The following is a 14,424-nucleotide window of genomic DNA, read 5'->3' as shown; positions in this document are numbered from 1 at the left end:
AAAGACTTACCAAAGCATGTATGTAAATGAATGAGAAGAAAAAGATGTCGTCTGGCGTTTTTATCAGTTGTCATTCATATGGCTAAATGATGATTGTCGTTAATGTCATTTATAGTCGGCGAAACTAGAAAGACAATGACTCAGTGTTTTATTGATTTGGCAACGAAGAAGATTTACTTGACTTTAAAGGAAACATCTGGAATCACAAAACCTGATAAGATCATTTCACGATTTTTTATCTGCATATTTTTCATTAAATATCAACTCCAAATTATATCATCAACCCAGTTTTATATTATTAGCCATTTTGTTTGTCATGCATGCATAAATTGGAACAGAAAAAAAATTACTCGGCACAACATGAACGTTACTACGCATGCAGACATTAAAAATCGGGAGGGAAAAAGATAACAAAATACCAACATCTTATGTACGACATGAAAAGAGACTGGAATCTTAGGAAGATTTCTATCATTCCAGTAGTTATAGAAATAAGAATTTCAAGAACTTCCTGACAAATATACCTGGTGTACCAAGTGCAAAAGAGATTCAAACAATTGCACTTAAAGGGACGGTTAGAGTCTTAAAAAGATCTCTTGGTTGGAATGTATTAGATAGTGGATGCCCCAACCCCAGCTAGAATAAAAATAAGAAAATTGACCCCCCCCTCAAAAAAAAAACTAAGAAAAACGAAAAGAGAGAACCTGAATGCCTAGTAAACACTGCTTTCAACTGTCTAAGGTCTCTCTGTACATGGGGTTTTTCAGGAAAACATGGCATGAGGATACTTCTCCATTAAACTAAACCTTGACTAAATATTAAAAATAACAAATAATATTCCCTCGCTATGGTTATCTCACACTGGCTTATATGAGAAATGACGCACCTTCTCCAAATGATTTTACCTTTAATAACAGCACAAAGCTGGATACTCTACCAGAGTAGATGAATTCTTTTCCTTGTATCCGGTAATTGACTACAAGAAAGATATACTACAACAATTAGGGAGAGGAAAATTAAGTCTGTTAACTTTTTTTTTTTTTTTTACTAATAGGTCCTGAACTGTCATCTAAGCTTCAGCCTCTGTCCCATCGACGAAATGTAGCATCCCTCTGCCTGTTCTACAAGTACTTTAACAGTGAATGCTCTGACGAACTGCAAGCACTTGTACCCCCTCGACGTGACAAACCCGACAAGCAGCTAAATCCCACCCATTCACAGTAGAGATCCCTAGATGTAAGAGAGCCTTCTACTCCAGTAGTTTCTTCCCCAGAACAACTAGACTTTGAAATTCCCTTCCAGGTCCCTGCTTCCCCAACTGTACTGACATGCAGAAGTTCAAGTGTAACGTGAACCGACATCTTGCTGCCCAACTCCCTACACAGTGCCCCTGATGCTTATGTCCCTGATAGTAGCCCCCTACAACAAAGTGGCAATGTGCCTTGTTTGGGATGAAAATGTAGGTATTTATTTGCTTCCCCACGTAAGCAAAATGTGACACAAGGTCGGCTTTATGTGAGGTGACGTTATGTGCCATGCTCAAGGTGGTCAGGTTTTTCATATCCTGACCTTCTCTCGCAATGCCGCCGACGTCCAAAGGATAAATTAATTTTATGGCCCTGTAGAGTGACGGATGGACCAACACGGGGACCCTTCCCTTGCATTGTTTTGACAGTTCATCAAGAGAAGGGTCATTTTTTTTCACCAGTTCAATTCCCGGAAACGCCCCTTCAGCGGCCTGCAGCCTTGTCCACAAGTTGGTCTTGCAGGCCTCTGGAGTTCTGACAAAAGTTATTAGGAGTGGGGCGTCCGGGAAATTTGAGGGGATATTTACATCTTTCCCCTCTATCTGTTTGTAATCGAGCAGAGGTTTTAAGTTTTTCCTCTGCCGATGGGAAATGTCTGTGGCCACAGATAGAGGGTCTACATTACATAGTTCCTCAGGAGCAAGGACCTTTGGTCTGCAAGAGGCAGAGGAGTCTCTCCTCTCCCTCGGTTCATTCTTTTCATTTTCTTTTTGGGGTGGTGGCTCAGTTTGCCTTGGTGTGGGGACGGGTGTTTGTGTGGTGCCTGGTGTTGGTGTTGGTGTTGGTGTGGTGTCTGGTGTTGGTGCGGTGTCTGGTGTTGGTGTTGGTGTTGGTGCGGTGTCTGGTGTTGGTGCGGTGTCTGGTGTTGGTGCGGTGTGTGGTTTGGGGGTGGAAGTGGATTTTGTTGTTAGGGGTGGTGTATGTTCACAGGGAGTGGGGGCCACCTTTTCTTCCTCTTTTCTTCTTTTGTTTTTCTTTTTCATTCTTTCGAATGAACCGGGGAGAGGTGAGGTTGAGTTCCTCTCCCTCTCACTTGCGGATTCATCCTCAGAGGAGCAGTCTTTTCTCCGCTTGATCCCCGTCTCGATTGGTGTGGGGACCGTTGGTTGTGTCTGCTCCTCTATTTGCTGCTGCAGCTGTTTTTGTTGTTGCTGCTCTCGCTGGTGTCGTTGCTGCTGTTGCTTCTGCTGCACTTGCTGATTTTGCTGCTGCAGTAGTTGTTGCTGCAGTTGTTTCCGCGGCATTGGCTGCGGTGGCTGTTGTTGTTGCTGCATTTGCAGAGGCTCCTGCCTCGATTTTTGGGCTGGTGGTGGGACGGTGGCAGAAGGGATTATGTGTTTCCGCTTTTGTCTCACTACCGTGCTCCATTCTTCCCCCTTGGCCTCCTGGGTGGTTTGGGTTTTCCTTGGAGCTGGGGTTGGTGCTGCAGTTGCAGGGGTTGTTGCCGCCTGCTTTGGTGCGGGCGTTGTCTCAGGGGTTGTGACCGCCTTTTGGGTTGTTTGATTAGGGGTTACCCTTTGGGGGCAACTCCTAGCCATGTGGCCCTGCTTTTGGCAGAACCAACAGTGTGGACGACGGCCCTCCACCACTACCGTTATGCTGGCGTCTTTGTATGTCAGCAGCGGTGGTATTGCTCGAACACCCTCCCTCTTCAGCCTCATTGCTATTGTGTAGCAGCCCAGGTGAGTCCCAGTTTTTGACCGTACTGGGGTCACCTGTTCTACCTCACCGTACTGGCTGAAGAGGCATCCTAATACTTCCGCAGGTATTTGGGTTGGCACATTAAATACCTGCACCCGAGTCCTTCTCTAGCCCTGGTATTCAGGTATTAGTTTGACTCTCCCATGCTTTATTTCTTGGAGGGAGAGTCTCTCCGCATCATCCTTGGTGGGTAGGAGGATGTCCCACACAGCGAAGCTCCTCTGGTACAGGTATAGTACTGGGATGTTAAGTTTGTGGAGGAGCCCCGCCATGTCTTCTTTCTTCATCCCTAGGAGGCGGTTTTCCGGTATATCGGAAATGGCAAAGGACAGGACTCTGCCCTCAATCGCCTCCCAGGCACCTGGTATGGGTTTTATATCTGCCCCCTCTATGTATTGTCTGTACTTTGTCAGGTACAGGTCTCTATACTCTTGAGGGGACAGTTGTTTTTCTACGGTCTTCCCCCACGCAGACCCTCTTGTTGGTGTTGGTATGGGGTCTTTAGTGGGGTTAGACCGTTTTTGGTCTTTTATGGAGGTCGCCCCTGCCTGTTTATTGGCGACGCTTCCTGCCTCCCCAGATGTCTTGGTCAGTCCTTTTGTGGGAGTGTCACATTTTTGGGCGGCGGCTCCCTTTTTAGTGTCTTTTTCGGGAGCAGCTTCCCGTTTTGGGGAGTCGGCCTCTTGGGGAGCATAATCTTTTTTGTTTACTTTGAGGCCATCTGCCCCTTCCTCGTTTGTGAGGTCCAGGCGGTATGCCCCCTCATTTTCTTGATCTGCTCCCCTTTTGGGAGAGCAGCCCTCCTGGGGAGCGCTGTCCCCTTTATTGTCCTTTTGGTCTGGCACCTCCTCCTTTTTGTGGTTGGAGTGAGATGCTACGACCGATTTTGGTTTTGCTCCCCTTTGGGGGGAGTCGATGTTAGTCTCGGAGTCGCTTGATTTATGAGAACTTCGACTGAAGTAAAATGAAACAATAAGAGGATTATCATCCTCCCTTTACCAAACTTTCACAAAAAACACTCGTCTAGCTGAAACCACTATGAATAATTTCCCCCACTCTTTATCTGTGCCTAAACTTAAATGTAGATTCCATGAACAAAGTTTCTTTCTTCAAACTGCACGCCTATGGAACTCTGTTCTGCTGTTAATCTCTTTGCAAGCCAGCCATCCTTCGCTGCTGCTGATATTTTCCCACGTGCTCACATGCACTATGTTACAGTTTGAGAGTCAGTGAAGTATAAGTTCATTTCCCACAGAAGAGATGTTGCGAGCCTGTCTCTGCTCTATCGTTATTTTCATAGCAAGTGCTCATCTGAGCACCAATCTATGGTTCCCCTTGCCAAACTTTCACAAAAATCACTCGTGCAGCTGAAACCACTATCAATAATTTCCCTCTCTTTATCTGTGCCTAAACCTAAATGTAGATTCCATGAACAAAGTTTCTTTTTTAGAACTGCATGCCTGTGGAACTCTGTTCAGTTTTCCTGCTTTCCAGTTGATTACAATATGGTCGTCTTCAAGTTCAACGTAAACAAGTTCTTGATGAGTCGTCCCTTTAAGTAATCCAATTTACAAATTTTTTTTTTTTTTACATGGTGGTCACCACTTATCAAGGCCCAGAAGCCACTCGGGGATAAGGGTTATTGTGTGTACAGTAATCAATGGGATAGTATCATAGTAATCGTTAGTATTGGAGATTTGATAAAGTGTCTTACTTAAGGGGGCGGTGCATCAGGAATTTGTTTATGTTGGACTTGAAGACACCCAGGTTGTAGTCAGGTAGATGGAAGAGAAGCTTTGTTCATGGAATCTACATTTTGATTTAGGCACAGATAGAGTGAGGAAAATTACTGCCAGTGGTTTCAGCTACCAATACTAACGATTACTATGATACTATCCCATTGATTACTGTACACTCATTAATCCTTATCCTTGAGTGGCTTCCGAGCCTTGATGAGTGGTGACTCCTTTGTGAAAAACAGAAAAAATTAATCTGAAAATTTTATTGTTGGCATTGGTTTTCTTGATATTTTTGTAGAATTCTTTCTAGAATAACATCGAATACTTACGAGAAGGTTGCTAACATCCTAAGTTAAAGTTATTTTTGTGGAACAAACTCGATTCGAACTTGGAACGCCCAGGTTTTCAATCCGTGTCATTAACCACTTGACCACTGTCATTTCCAACAAGGGGATAACACAAAGATATTTATATACAGAACTACATTACTTACCACTGAACCCACAACAGGAATAACCCTGAAACCCCCCATCCCTAACTAGCATGGATAATTTCAAGAGCTCTCTCAAAATCTTACTTTTACCCTCCTTATACACAATTTAAAAGTAACTTGACGGTCGCCACCACTCCCGCCCTTCAACCGTCCCTCTCCCCAATGTAAACAGAATTTTTGTGAAATGTTAAGTGGCATTCTTACTTACGGAAAAACGGTTAATTAAACTGCAGAAGCACCTGTTAAACTACACAAGTTCTATAATTGAATACCCCCCAAAAAGAATGAAAAACATAAAATATTTTTGTAAACTGCTTGTGAAAACTTATTTTTTTAGATCAATTATAAAGCATTAAAAACTACGTAACACACATAAAAAAAAATGAACCACATATTTTTAAAACTTTCTTCTTATTTCAAATGTCTGCTAAAGATTCCTCCACGATGTGATAAGTCACTTCACTATTAGAAAACACTACTGAAGGCGGTGAAATGGCCCAAAATAGTCCAAGAATCCAAAGGTTGTATTTATTTGCTTCCTCACTGAGCAAATTAGGCACAAGGCCGTTTTTTAATGTGGAGAGAGGGGGGGGGGACCAGCTCCCGATGGGTTTGGAAATAGGAGCCGGATAGTGACAATTGGTATGAAGGGTTTCCCCTACATTGACCAAGGTTTGATATGTGGGGTTAGCCCCATGTATGGTCTTTGCTTGCAGTATCTACCGGAACAGATATTACACGTTGATCTTAGCCCGAAGGCTATATTTATTTGCTTCCCCACTGAGCAAATTAGGCACAAGGCCGTTTTTTAATATGGAGAGAGGTGGAGGAGGAGAGAAAAGAGGACCAGCTCCCGATGGGTGAGAAATGGGAGCGGGATAGTGACAATTGGTATGAAGGGTTTCCCCTACATTGCCCAAGGTCTGATATGTGGGGTTACCGCCACATATGGTCTTTGCTTGCAGTATCTGCCGGATCTTGGCCCGGAGGCCACAAAGGTTTTTTAAAACTTTGACCCCAATTTCGCCTCCTTAATATTTAGTGTTTTAGGCTCAAATCAAATTAAAAAGTTTGATCCATGTCCAAGTAACCTACATCTAAAATTTCAAGTGTTTAAACTCAAAATTGGCGGTTGAGTTTTCAAAGGTCAGATTGTTGAACTTTGACCCCTTGATAGCCAAATTTCTGGCCGAAAACCGATTAAAAAGATTTTCCATATGTCAAATCTCGAGTCTGTAGACTGAAAATTGACAGAGTAGTTTTGTAGGGAAATGTACACAGACAGACAGACAATTTCACTTTTATAGATATGTAGATAAATAGGATCTCCCGATCGAATCTATTAAAAAGGAGGATAGGAGGTTATAAAATACTACAAACATAAAATTATTAGTATATAGATATGCTAATTTAGTATTTGTAGTATCTTATCACCTTCTATCCTTTTTAATAAATAGGATCTCCCGATCACCAAAGACGCAATGTAAAAAATAAAATAAAATAAAATAAATAAAAATAATGTCTTGGGCCGTACGTGAAACTAAAATATACCTTCTTTGTTTTCTGGTTAGGATCCAAGGGTAGTATCTGTTCTGTCTAAAGATGGTATACTGATATCGTGGGGTCTCCATTAGCCCCGAGCATCCATACAATGGAAATATGTCACAGACTCCTATAAGGATATTAGAGATAAACCGTAATAACCAGATATTTTTTGACACTACATTAGCCAGATTACTTAGATAAATAATTTTACAGTTTTAACAAAGGAACTACAATAATATCGTGGGGTCTCCATTCAAGCTACCCAGCAGCAATATATTACATATGAAAGATGCAGCTATGGAATTTCCACAGGTCCCCCTAGTACAAAATGAATATCACTAATGTATTATTCGTAAAATTTGTTTTCAATTGCATTACTAGTAATCAATAATTAGGATCGATAATTAAACATTAATAAATCCAAATGGAATCGAAAAGTAATTTTAATCGTGTCATGAATCCTTGAAAAATTTAATCCTTATTAAAACTCATTTGAATTTCCTGTTAACATATCGATTTCTATAACAAAGAAACTTTTTTATTCAAAACTAGACGGACCGTACTCCCCCACCTTTTTTTTTTTTTGATAAATTTTACGCAACAAAATTCACATTCAAACATTTTATAATCACTGATTTACAAAACTAACATATAATCTGTAGCGTAACGGATAAAGTACTAGGTTAATTCATTTGTAAGTGCCACTTTTCTGGAGGTTGAAGGTTTAATCCTCAGTGCGGCCAATACTAAGAATACTGATTTAACATTTCTATTCGATCATGACGAACGGAACAAGTGCATATTACCCTCGTCGATTAAATAAAGAGTTTTGTTTGAAATTCCGTGCAGATTCCTGAGTTCAACAGAAAAATTCCTGAGTTTAAGAAAATACATCTGAAGAAAGCCAAAACGTTGTGAAACTAACAGATGAAAACAGTAGTCCAATAATACAAATTATCAATCCTTATCTAAAAAGTTCAGAAACATAATCTAATATATAGGCTATATGTCTGTATGTCTACATATTTTCAAACTATTTCCTTTGAAACTAAAAGTTGCAGAGCGGTGCTAGGGGCTTCAAATGATTGGATTTTTTATGGGCCATTCTTTTATGGGTTTTTAGCCAGTAAAAATTGTTTTTAAGAGGTTAAAAATTGGTAAAAATTGTTTTTAAGAGGTTAAAAATTGGTAAAAATTGTTTTTAAGAGGTTAAAAATTGGTAAAAATTGTTTTTAAGAGGTTAAAAATTGTTTTTAAGAGGTTAAAAATTGGTAAAAATTGTTTTTAAGAGGTTAAAAATTGGTAAAAATTGTTTTTAAGAGGTTAAAAATTGGTAAAAATTGTTTTAAGAGGTTAAAAATTGGTAAAAATTGGTTAAAATTGTTTTTAAGAGGTTAAAAATTGGTAAAAATTGTTTTTAAGAGGTTAAAAATGGGTAAAAATTGTTTTTAAGAGGTTAAAAATTGGTAAAAATTGTTTTTAAGAGGTTAAAAATTGGTAAAAATTGTTTTTAAGAGGTTAAAAATTGGTAAAAATTGTTTTTAAGAGGTTAAAAATTGGTAAAAATTGTTTTTAAGAGGTTAAAAATTGTTTTTAAGAGGTTAAAAATTGGTAAAAATTGTTTTTAAGAGGTTAAAAATTGTTTTTAAGAGGTTAAAAATTGGTAAAAATTGTTTTTAAGAGGTTAAAAATTGGTAAAAATTGTTTTTAAGAGGTTAAAAATTGGTAAAAATTGTTTTAAGAGGTTAAAAATTGGTAAAAATTGGTTAAAATTGTTTTTAAGAGGTTAAAAATTGGTAAAAATTGTTTTTAAGAGGTTAAAAATTGGTAAAAATTGTTTTTAAGAGGTTAAAAATTGGTAAAAATTGTTTTTAAGAGGTTAAAAATTGGTAAAAATTGTTTTTAAGAGGTTAAAAATTGGTAAAAATTGTTTTTAAGAGGTTAAAAATTGGTAAAAATTGTTTTTAAGAGATTAAAAATTGGTAAAAATTGTTTTTAAGAGGTTAAAAATTGGTAAAAATTGTTTTTAAGAGATTAAAAATTGGTAAAAATTGTTTTTAAGAGGTTAAAAATTGGTAAAAATTGGTTTTAAGAGGTTAAAAATTGGTAAAAATTGGTTTTAAGAGGTTAAAAATTGGTAAAAATTGTAAAAAAAAAAAAATAAAAATAATTATACATTTTGTACATTCACCTTAGTTTATTTTTAATTTTTAAACGGTTTATATGCGTTTCACACTAGTCCAGTGATAATGTCACCTGCTTTGAATGCTACAGTTTCGGTTTCGATTCTAGCCGATGGCACCTAAATACTTTTGTTTTCTTTTACTTTTGAAATCACGATTATGATAATATATACAAAATCTGGACAAGTTAAAATATCATATTTAAGCGTATTTTACGACCGGGCAAAGCCCCCCCTCCTCCACTAAAAGAATATATTAACATGCAATATGTTCTTACTTGCGTCAGGTTGTCAGGTAGTATGCATGTTGCAATATTTCGGGAAATCCTTTCCTTTGTCGGGCGTGTGTTCGATTTATAGATGTGCATGGTGGGTCTATTGTAAATTGAGCGAATTTCACAGAAATTGGAAGTTAATTTACTTATTTTAGATGTATAACTTAGTAATATAAGGCTTGTATTGGTACTCAATATTATATATATATATATATATTTAAAATAGTATTTAATCTTATTTATTTATCATTGTGTTTATAACTAATCTTTATATGTTAATTTTTTGGGGGGGTTATTTGTTACGGTCCTATTTATTTTTTTTTTTTATTTATTTGTTGCGGTCCTATTAAGATGGTCAGAAGTTTAAATTTTACTTTTACAGAGAGATAACAAACATGGTTAAAGGAGCACAACTCTCTTAACGCTACATTACAGCCATGCACACGCACGCATGCACACACACACGTGTTGCATACTCGTTGCATTTTGTTGTTCAGTTCAGTCATTATTTTTTTTCCTAATTTTCATGCTTTTTTTTTAGCGTTAGTCATTCTATATTAGATATATTGGTGAACGTTTATCTAGAATTTTAGTCTAAATTACTCGATGCGTTTTATTAAAGTTAGTGTAACTTCGATTTTTTAAAAAATATTTTTTCTATTTTGTTTTTTATTGTTTTTCTATTTTTTTATTTTATTTATTGTATTCTATGTATTTGATATATTTATAATATAATATTTATATACGTCATAATCGCGTTGACACACCAAATCATCGAAGTTAAGCAACGTTGAGCCTGGTTAGTACCAGATGGTTGACCATTTGAGAATTCTAGGCGCTGTATGTGCTCACCACTCATCTCAGCATTTGTTTCGAGTCATCCTGTACTTACACTTCACTTGCTACTGGTATTTAACAATGTCGACTCAGGAGAGGTGTGGTTGAAGATTGCGCACCTCCACAAAAATTTCATGCGCAAGCACCTCTTCCTGGGTATCCATAGTCTGTCTAAGACTGAAGGAATCTGTTTTTTTTTTTTTAGTTTTTTTTTTATGTATTTGACATTATTATTTATCTATTCAATTATGTGTACGATCAAATTTATTTGTATTTGTTTGTATTTATTTAACGTTGTTTCTTGATTTATTTTGTCTATTTTATTTTATTTTTATTACTCATATATGTGCATGTGTATGTGTGTGAGTGTGTGTGTGTGTTTCCCCACTAGGTGTTTAATTTCGCGCTCGAATTATTTGTTTGGCTGTACAAATGGCGGTGTGTATTATGTTTATATTGTTTATTTGTTTTTTTTAGTTTCATTAAATGTCTACCTATTTATCTGTTTGATTTTACGCAAGTAAAACATATTACATGTAATATATATATATATATATATATATATATAAATATATATATATATATATATATATAAATATATATATATATAAATATATATATATATATAATGCTTGTCTAGCCGCACTGATGAGCTGTGATACAGCGAAACAGTACTGTATGTGGATGACTATATATATATATATATATATATATATATATATATATATATATATATAATTTTATTCCTTTCATCCCAATTTTAAAAGTAACCTGCATCCCAACGTAAATAAATGTATGTATAATTTCACATGCATGTACTGAATCACTAAAGGTGAAATGGTATAACTTGTTTCACCATTATATTTTAAGTTGCTTCTGTTCGTGTCCATATGTTACATCTCCACATTGTATTGCCTCCTATGAACCTTAATTTCTTTGCTTCAAATATCCACGTCTTAATTATAAAGAAGTCCTTACTCTTAAGTGCATAGGTTAAGAATTAAAAAATGTTTTTGTTTCCATTATTATTATTATGCGTGTTTAAAAAGAGAAACACAGAACACAGATTTTCAAAGAAAGGCATTGTCCATCTTCATTGTCACCAGAAATTAAAAGACTAAAAATCCGTTCCGGCTCAGCAGAGAAGGCATCATGTAAACCATCATGTAAATTTTCATTACTAATGATTATTATATTGTCCAATTTCTACTGTACACTCTTTAACCCTTATCCTTGAGTGGCCTCTTGGCCTTGATAATGTGTTGATACCTATGAAAAAAAAAAAAGGAAAAAGTCCAATGTGAACAAGTTCTAATTGAATCGTCCCCCTAAGTAATCCAAGTTACAAAATTCCCACTGTTTACTATACTAAAATCACAATGACTAATGTATACCTATTAACCCTTATCCTTGAGTGGCCTCTGGGCCTTGATAAGTGGTGACACCCATGTAAAAAAAAAAAAAAAAAAAAAAAAAAACCCACAGAAACTTTAGCTGAGACAATTTCGGTTGAATCATAATTAGTTCAGGCTATGGAACAAGCTGATGGAAGCCAAGGTCAGGTTGCAAACATCCAAACAGTTCAATGCATCATAACGATTGATTTTTTAGATGATTATCCCTGTACAAAACCTTCTTCCATCTTTCATAACTCGCATTTACATGTCTCTAGCTCTGTGGTAATGTCTTGCAAATAAATTGAAATGAATTGAATATAAAAAAGGAAAGAAACCAGACGATAATGATCAGAACACCCTTTATATGATTTAACTGTATACTTAATATCTTGATCGATGTTCGTGCAGCAATCATAACTTCAGAGATGACGCTTCATCCGTGATATGCCCGGATGCCAAACATTCTTTTTTTTTTTTTCACTGTTGCTAGAATGACCACCCAATCACTGTACATTACAACATCGTCGCAGATTGAATATACTTCCGTAATTTTTTTCTTTTCTATTATATGATTTTAATATATATATATATATATATATATATATATATATATATATATATATAGATAGATAGATAGATAGATATATATATATATATATATATATATATAGATATATATATATATATATATTAATCATCGTATTTGTCTTTATCTCTCCAAGTGTCACTTGAAGCTCTCTTACGATAACACACAGATTTTCCACCTCAATTTCTGTTTGTAAAGAGACAATTATCGTATCTTCAAGAGGTTCAGTAGATTTCAATATCAATCTAGAGTTCATTGTCATAACTGACGATAAGAGATTCTCCATCTTTTAGCTATAGTTTAGGAAAAGAGTTTCTCATCTTTGTAATTTTTCTGCCGTATGCATAGATAAACCTGTTGCAATATTTACTGGGGTAGATATCTGTTTGCTACTCACCACAGCAAAGTGTGACACAAGGTCGGAAAGTGGGGAATAGGCAAACTCCCATAAAAGAGGGGCACTCTTGCCTCGCCATAAAATTACCTGATCATCACCGTAGGCATTCCCCGGTCAGCGCGCCTCAGGCGACAAGCAATAAACTTGCCCCACCTGAAAGCTGGGTGGCAAAATCTGGGAGGGTGGACCTCTTGGGTGATACCCAGGCAGTGTACCTCAGTACTGGGCCAGTTCCCGGCCTCGCACTTGTCGGGCTGAGTGTCAAGAACAGACCCTTGATGAGTACTTTCTACCGAAGCTGCTAAAAGACTCATCCCATCACGAATGAGTCATAATGGGGTATAGTCCCTCACAGTTGGGAGATTCTATTTATAAACGTTGCTGCTAGAAACTGACAAATCAAATTAATTCGCGTTCTTTTTCTATTTGTGAGTAGCCCTTCTTGGTTGGTAAAAGTGTATAATATAAATATACTTGGCCTTCGAGTAAAGATCAAAGTGTAGCATCTGTTCCGGCAGATACTGCACTTAAGATAATTTGTACCAGTCAATGGAGGGGAAACCCTCTATACTGGGACAATTATTATTTTTGGTAACCAGAGTGACCCCTTTTAGGGGAGCTGGTTTTTACCTCACATTAAAAACGGCCTTGTGCCTAATTTGCTCAGTGGGGGAGCAAATAAATACCATCTGTTCCGGCAGATACTGCACTTAAGATAATTTGTACCAGTCAATGGAGGGGAAACCCTCTATACTGGGACAATTATTATTTTTGGTAACCAGAGTGCCCCCTTTTTGCCTACTTTTAGGGGAGCTGGTTTTACCTCACATTAAAAACGGCCTTGTGCCTAATTTGCTCAGTGGGGGAGCAAATAAACACCATCTGTTCCGGCAGATACTGCAAGCAAAGACCATATGTGGGGGCGACCCCACATATAAGACCTTGGTCAATGTAGGGGCAACTCTTCATACCAATTGTCACTATCCAGCTCCCCTACTCCCCGGGGAGTTGGTCCCCATTTCCCCTTCACTCCTCACTTTAAAAATCGACCTTGTGCCTAATTTGCTCTGGGGGGGAGCAAATAAATACCATCTGTTCTGGCAGATACTGCAAGCAAAGACCATATGTGGGGGCGACCCCACATATAAGACCTTGGTCAATGTAGAGGCAACCCTTCATACCAATTGTCACTATCAAGCTCCAATTTCCCACCCATTAGGAGCTGGTCCCCTTTTTCCTCCCCCTCCCTCTCTCTCCACATTAAAAAACGGCCTTGTGCCTAATTTGCTCAGTGAGGAAGCAAATAAATACTTCCTGTGTAAAATACAAGCTTCTATGTCATAAAAACTTGCATAGGATGCTATTACGATTTCATGTTTCTAATTCATAATGCATTAAAAAATAAATCAGACGTGAGAATTTTCTTTATTATCTCAAATCTTTCCGGAATCCAGCCTTAATTCTTCTTCCATAATTTATTTAAAAGCAATCATAGGTTGTACATACAGGGTGGAACGATAAATTTGTCGCCCTAGACAAAAAAAAAAAAAAAAAAAAAAAAAGAAAAAGAAAAAAAAAAGAAAAAAAAAGAAAAAAAAAGAAAAGAAAAAAAGAAACACTACAGCTTTATTTTTAAACTTTTATTGAAAAAAATCAATTTAGGTAACTTCATTATGTAAGAGTTGACATCTATTCAATGTAGCCGCCTTCAGGCTCAATCACCACCTCAATACTGGAACTGGGAGCATGCCTTTTCCACAAGCAGAAGCTTGGTGAATACTCAGCGGATGGCGGCGATCAGGCTGACTTTGGTGTTGTGGGAGGTCATGTTGGTGATGTTCTCTATGTATGGCCAAACGAAGTAGTCCAGCAGGTTCTGGTCTGGGAAGGAGAGGGGCCAGTGAGAGAAGGGTACAAAATTGTAGCACTCCTTCTGAAGCCAATCCCGGGTCTCTTTAGATTTGT

General features: G+C 37.2%; 1 protein-coding gene across 4 annotated transcripts in view; it reads right to left on the bottom strand.

Moving 5' to 3' along the window:
- Window positions 1-14,424, bottom strand: part of LOC145285841 (transmembrane protein 45B-like) — a 148,252-nt gene that overhangs the window by 31,925 nt on the left and 101,903 nt on the right. The window contains exon 4 of one of the 4 annotated variants that reach the window (XM_080134281.1): window positions 11-124. The exons of the other annotated variants lie outside the window; for them this stretch is intronic. The gene's annotated coding sequence lies outside the window, so the exon portion shown is untranslated. The remainder of the gene's footprint in view (window positions 1-10; window positions 125-14,424) is intronic. 4 annotated transcript variants of the gene reach the window in all.

The sequence above is a fragment of the Euprymna scolopes genome, chromosome 10 (assembly GCF_053919585.1).
Source record: "Euprymna scolopes isolate OS-2025 chromosome 10, ASM5391958v1, whole genome shotgun sequence".
Lineage (NCBI taxonomy): Eukaryota > Metazoa > Mollusca > Cephalopoda > Sepiida > Sepiolidae > Euprymna > Euprymna scolopes.
The sequence above is the reverse complement of the archived record's forward strand: the minus strand, read 5'-3'. Positions and strand labels throughout refer to the sequence as shown.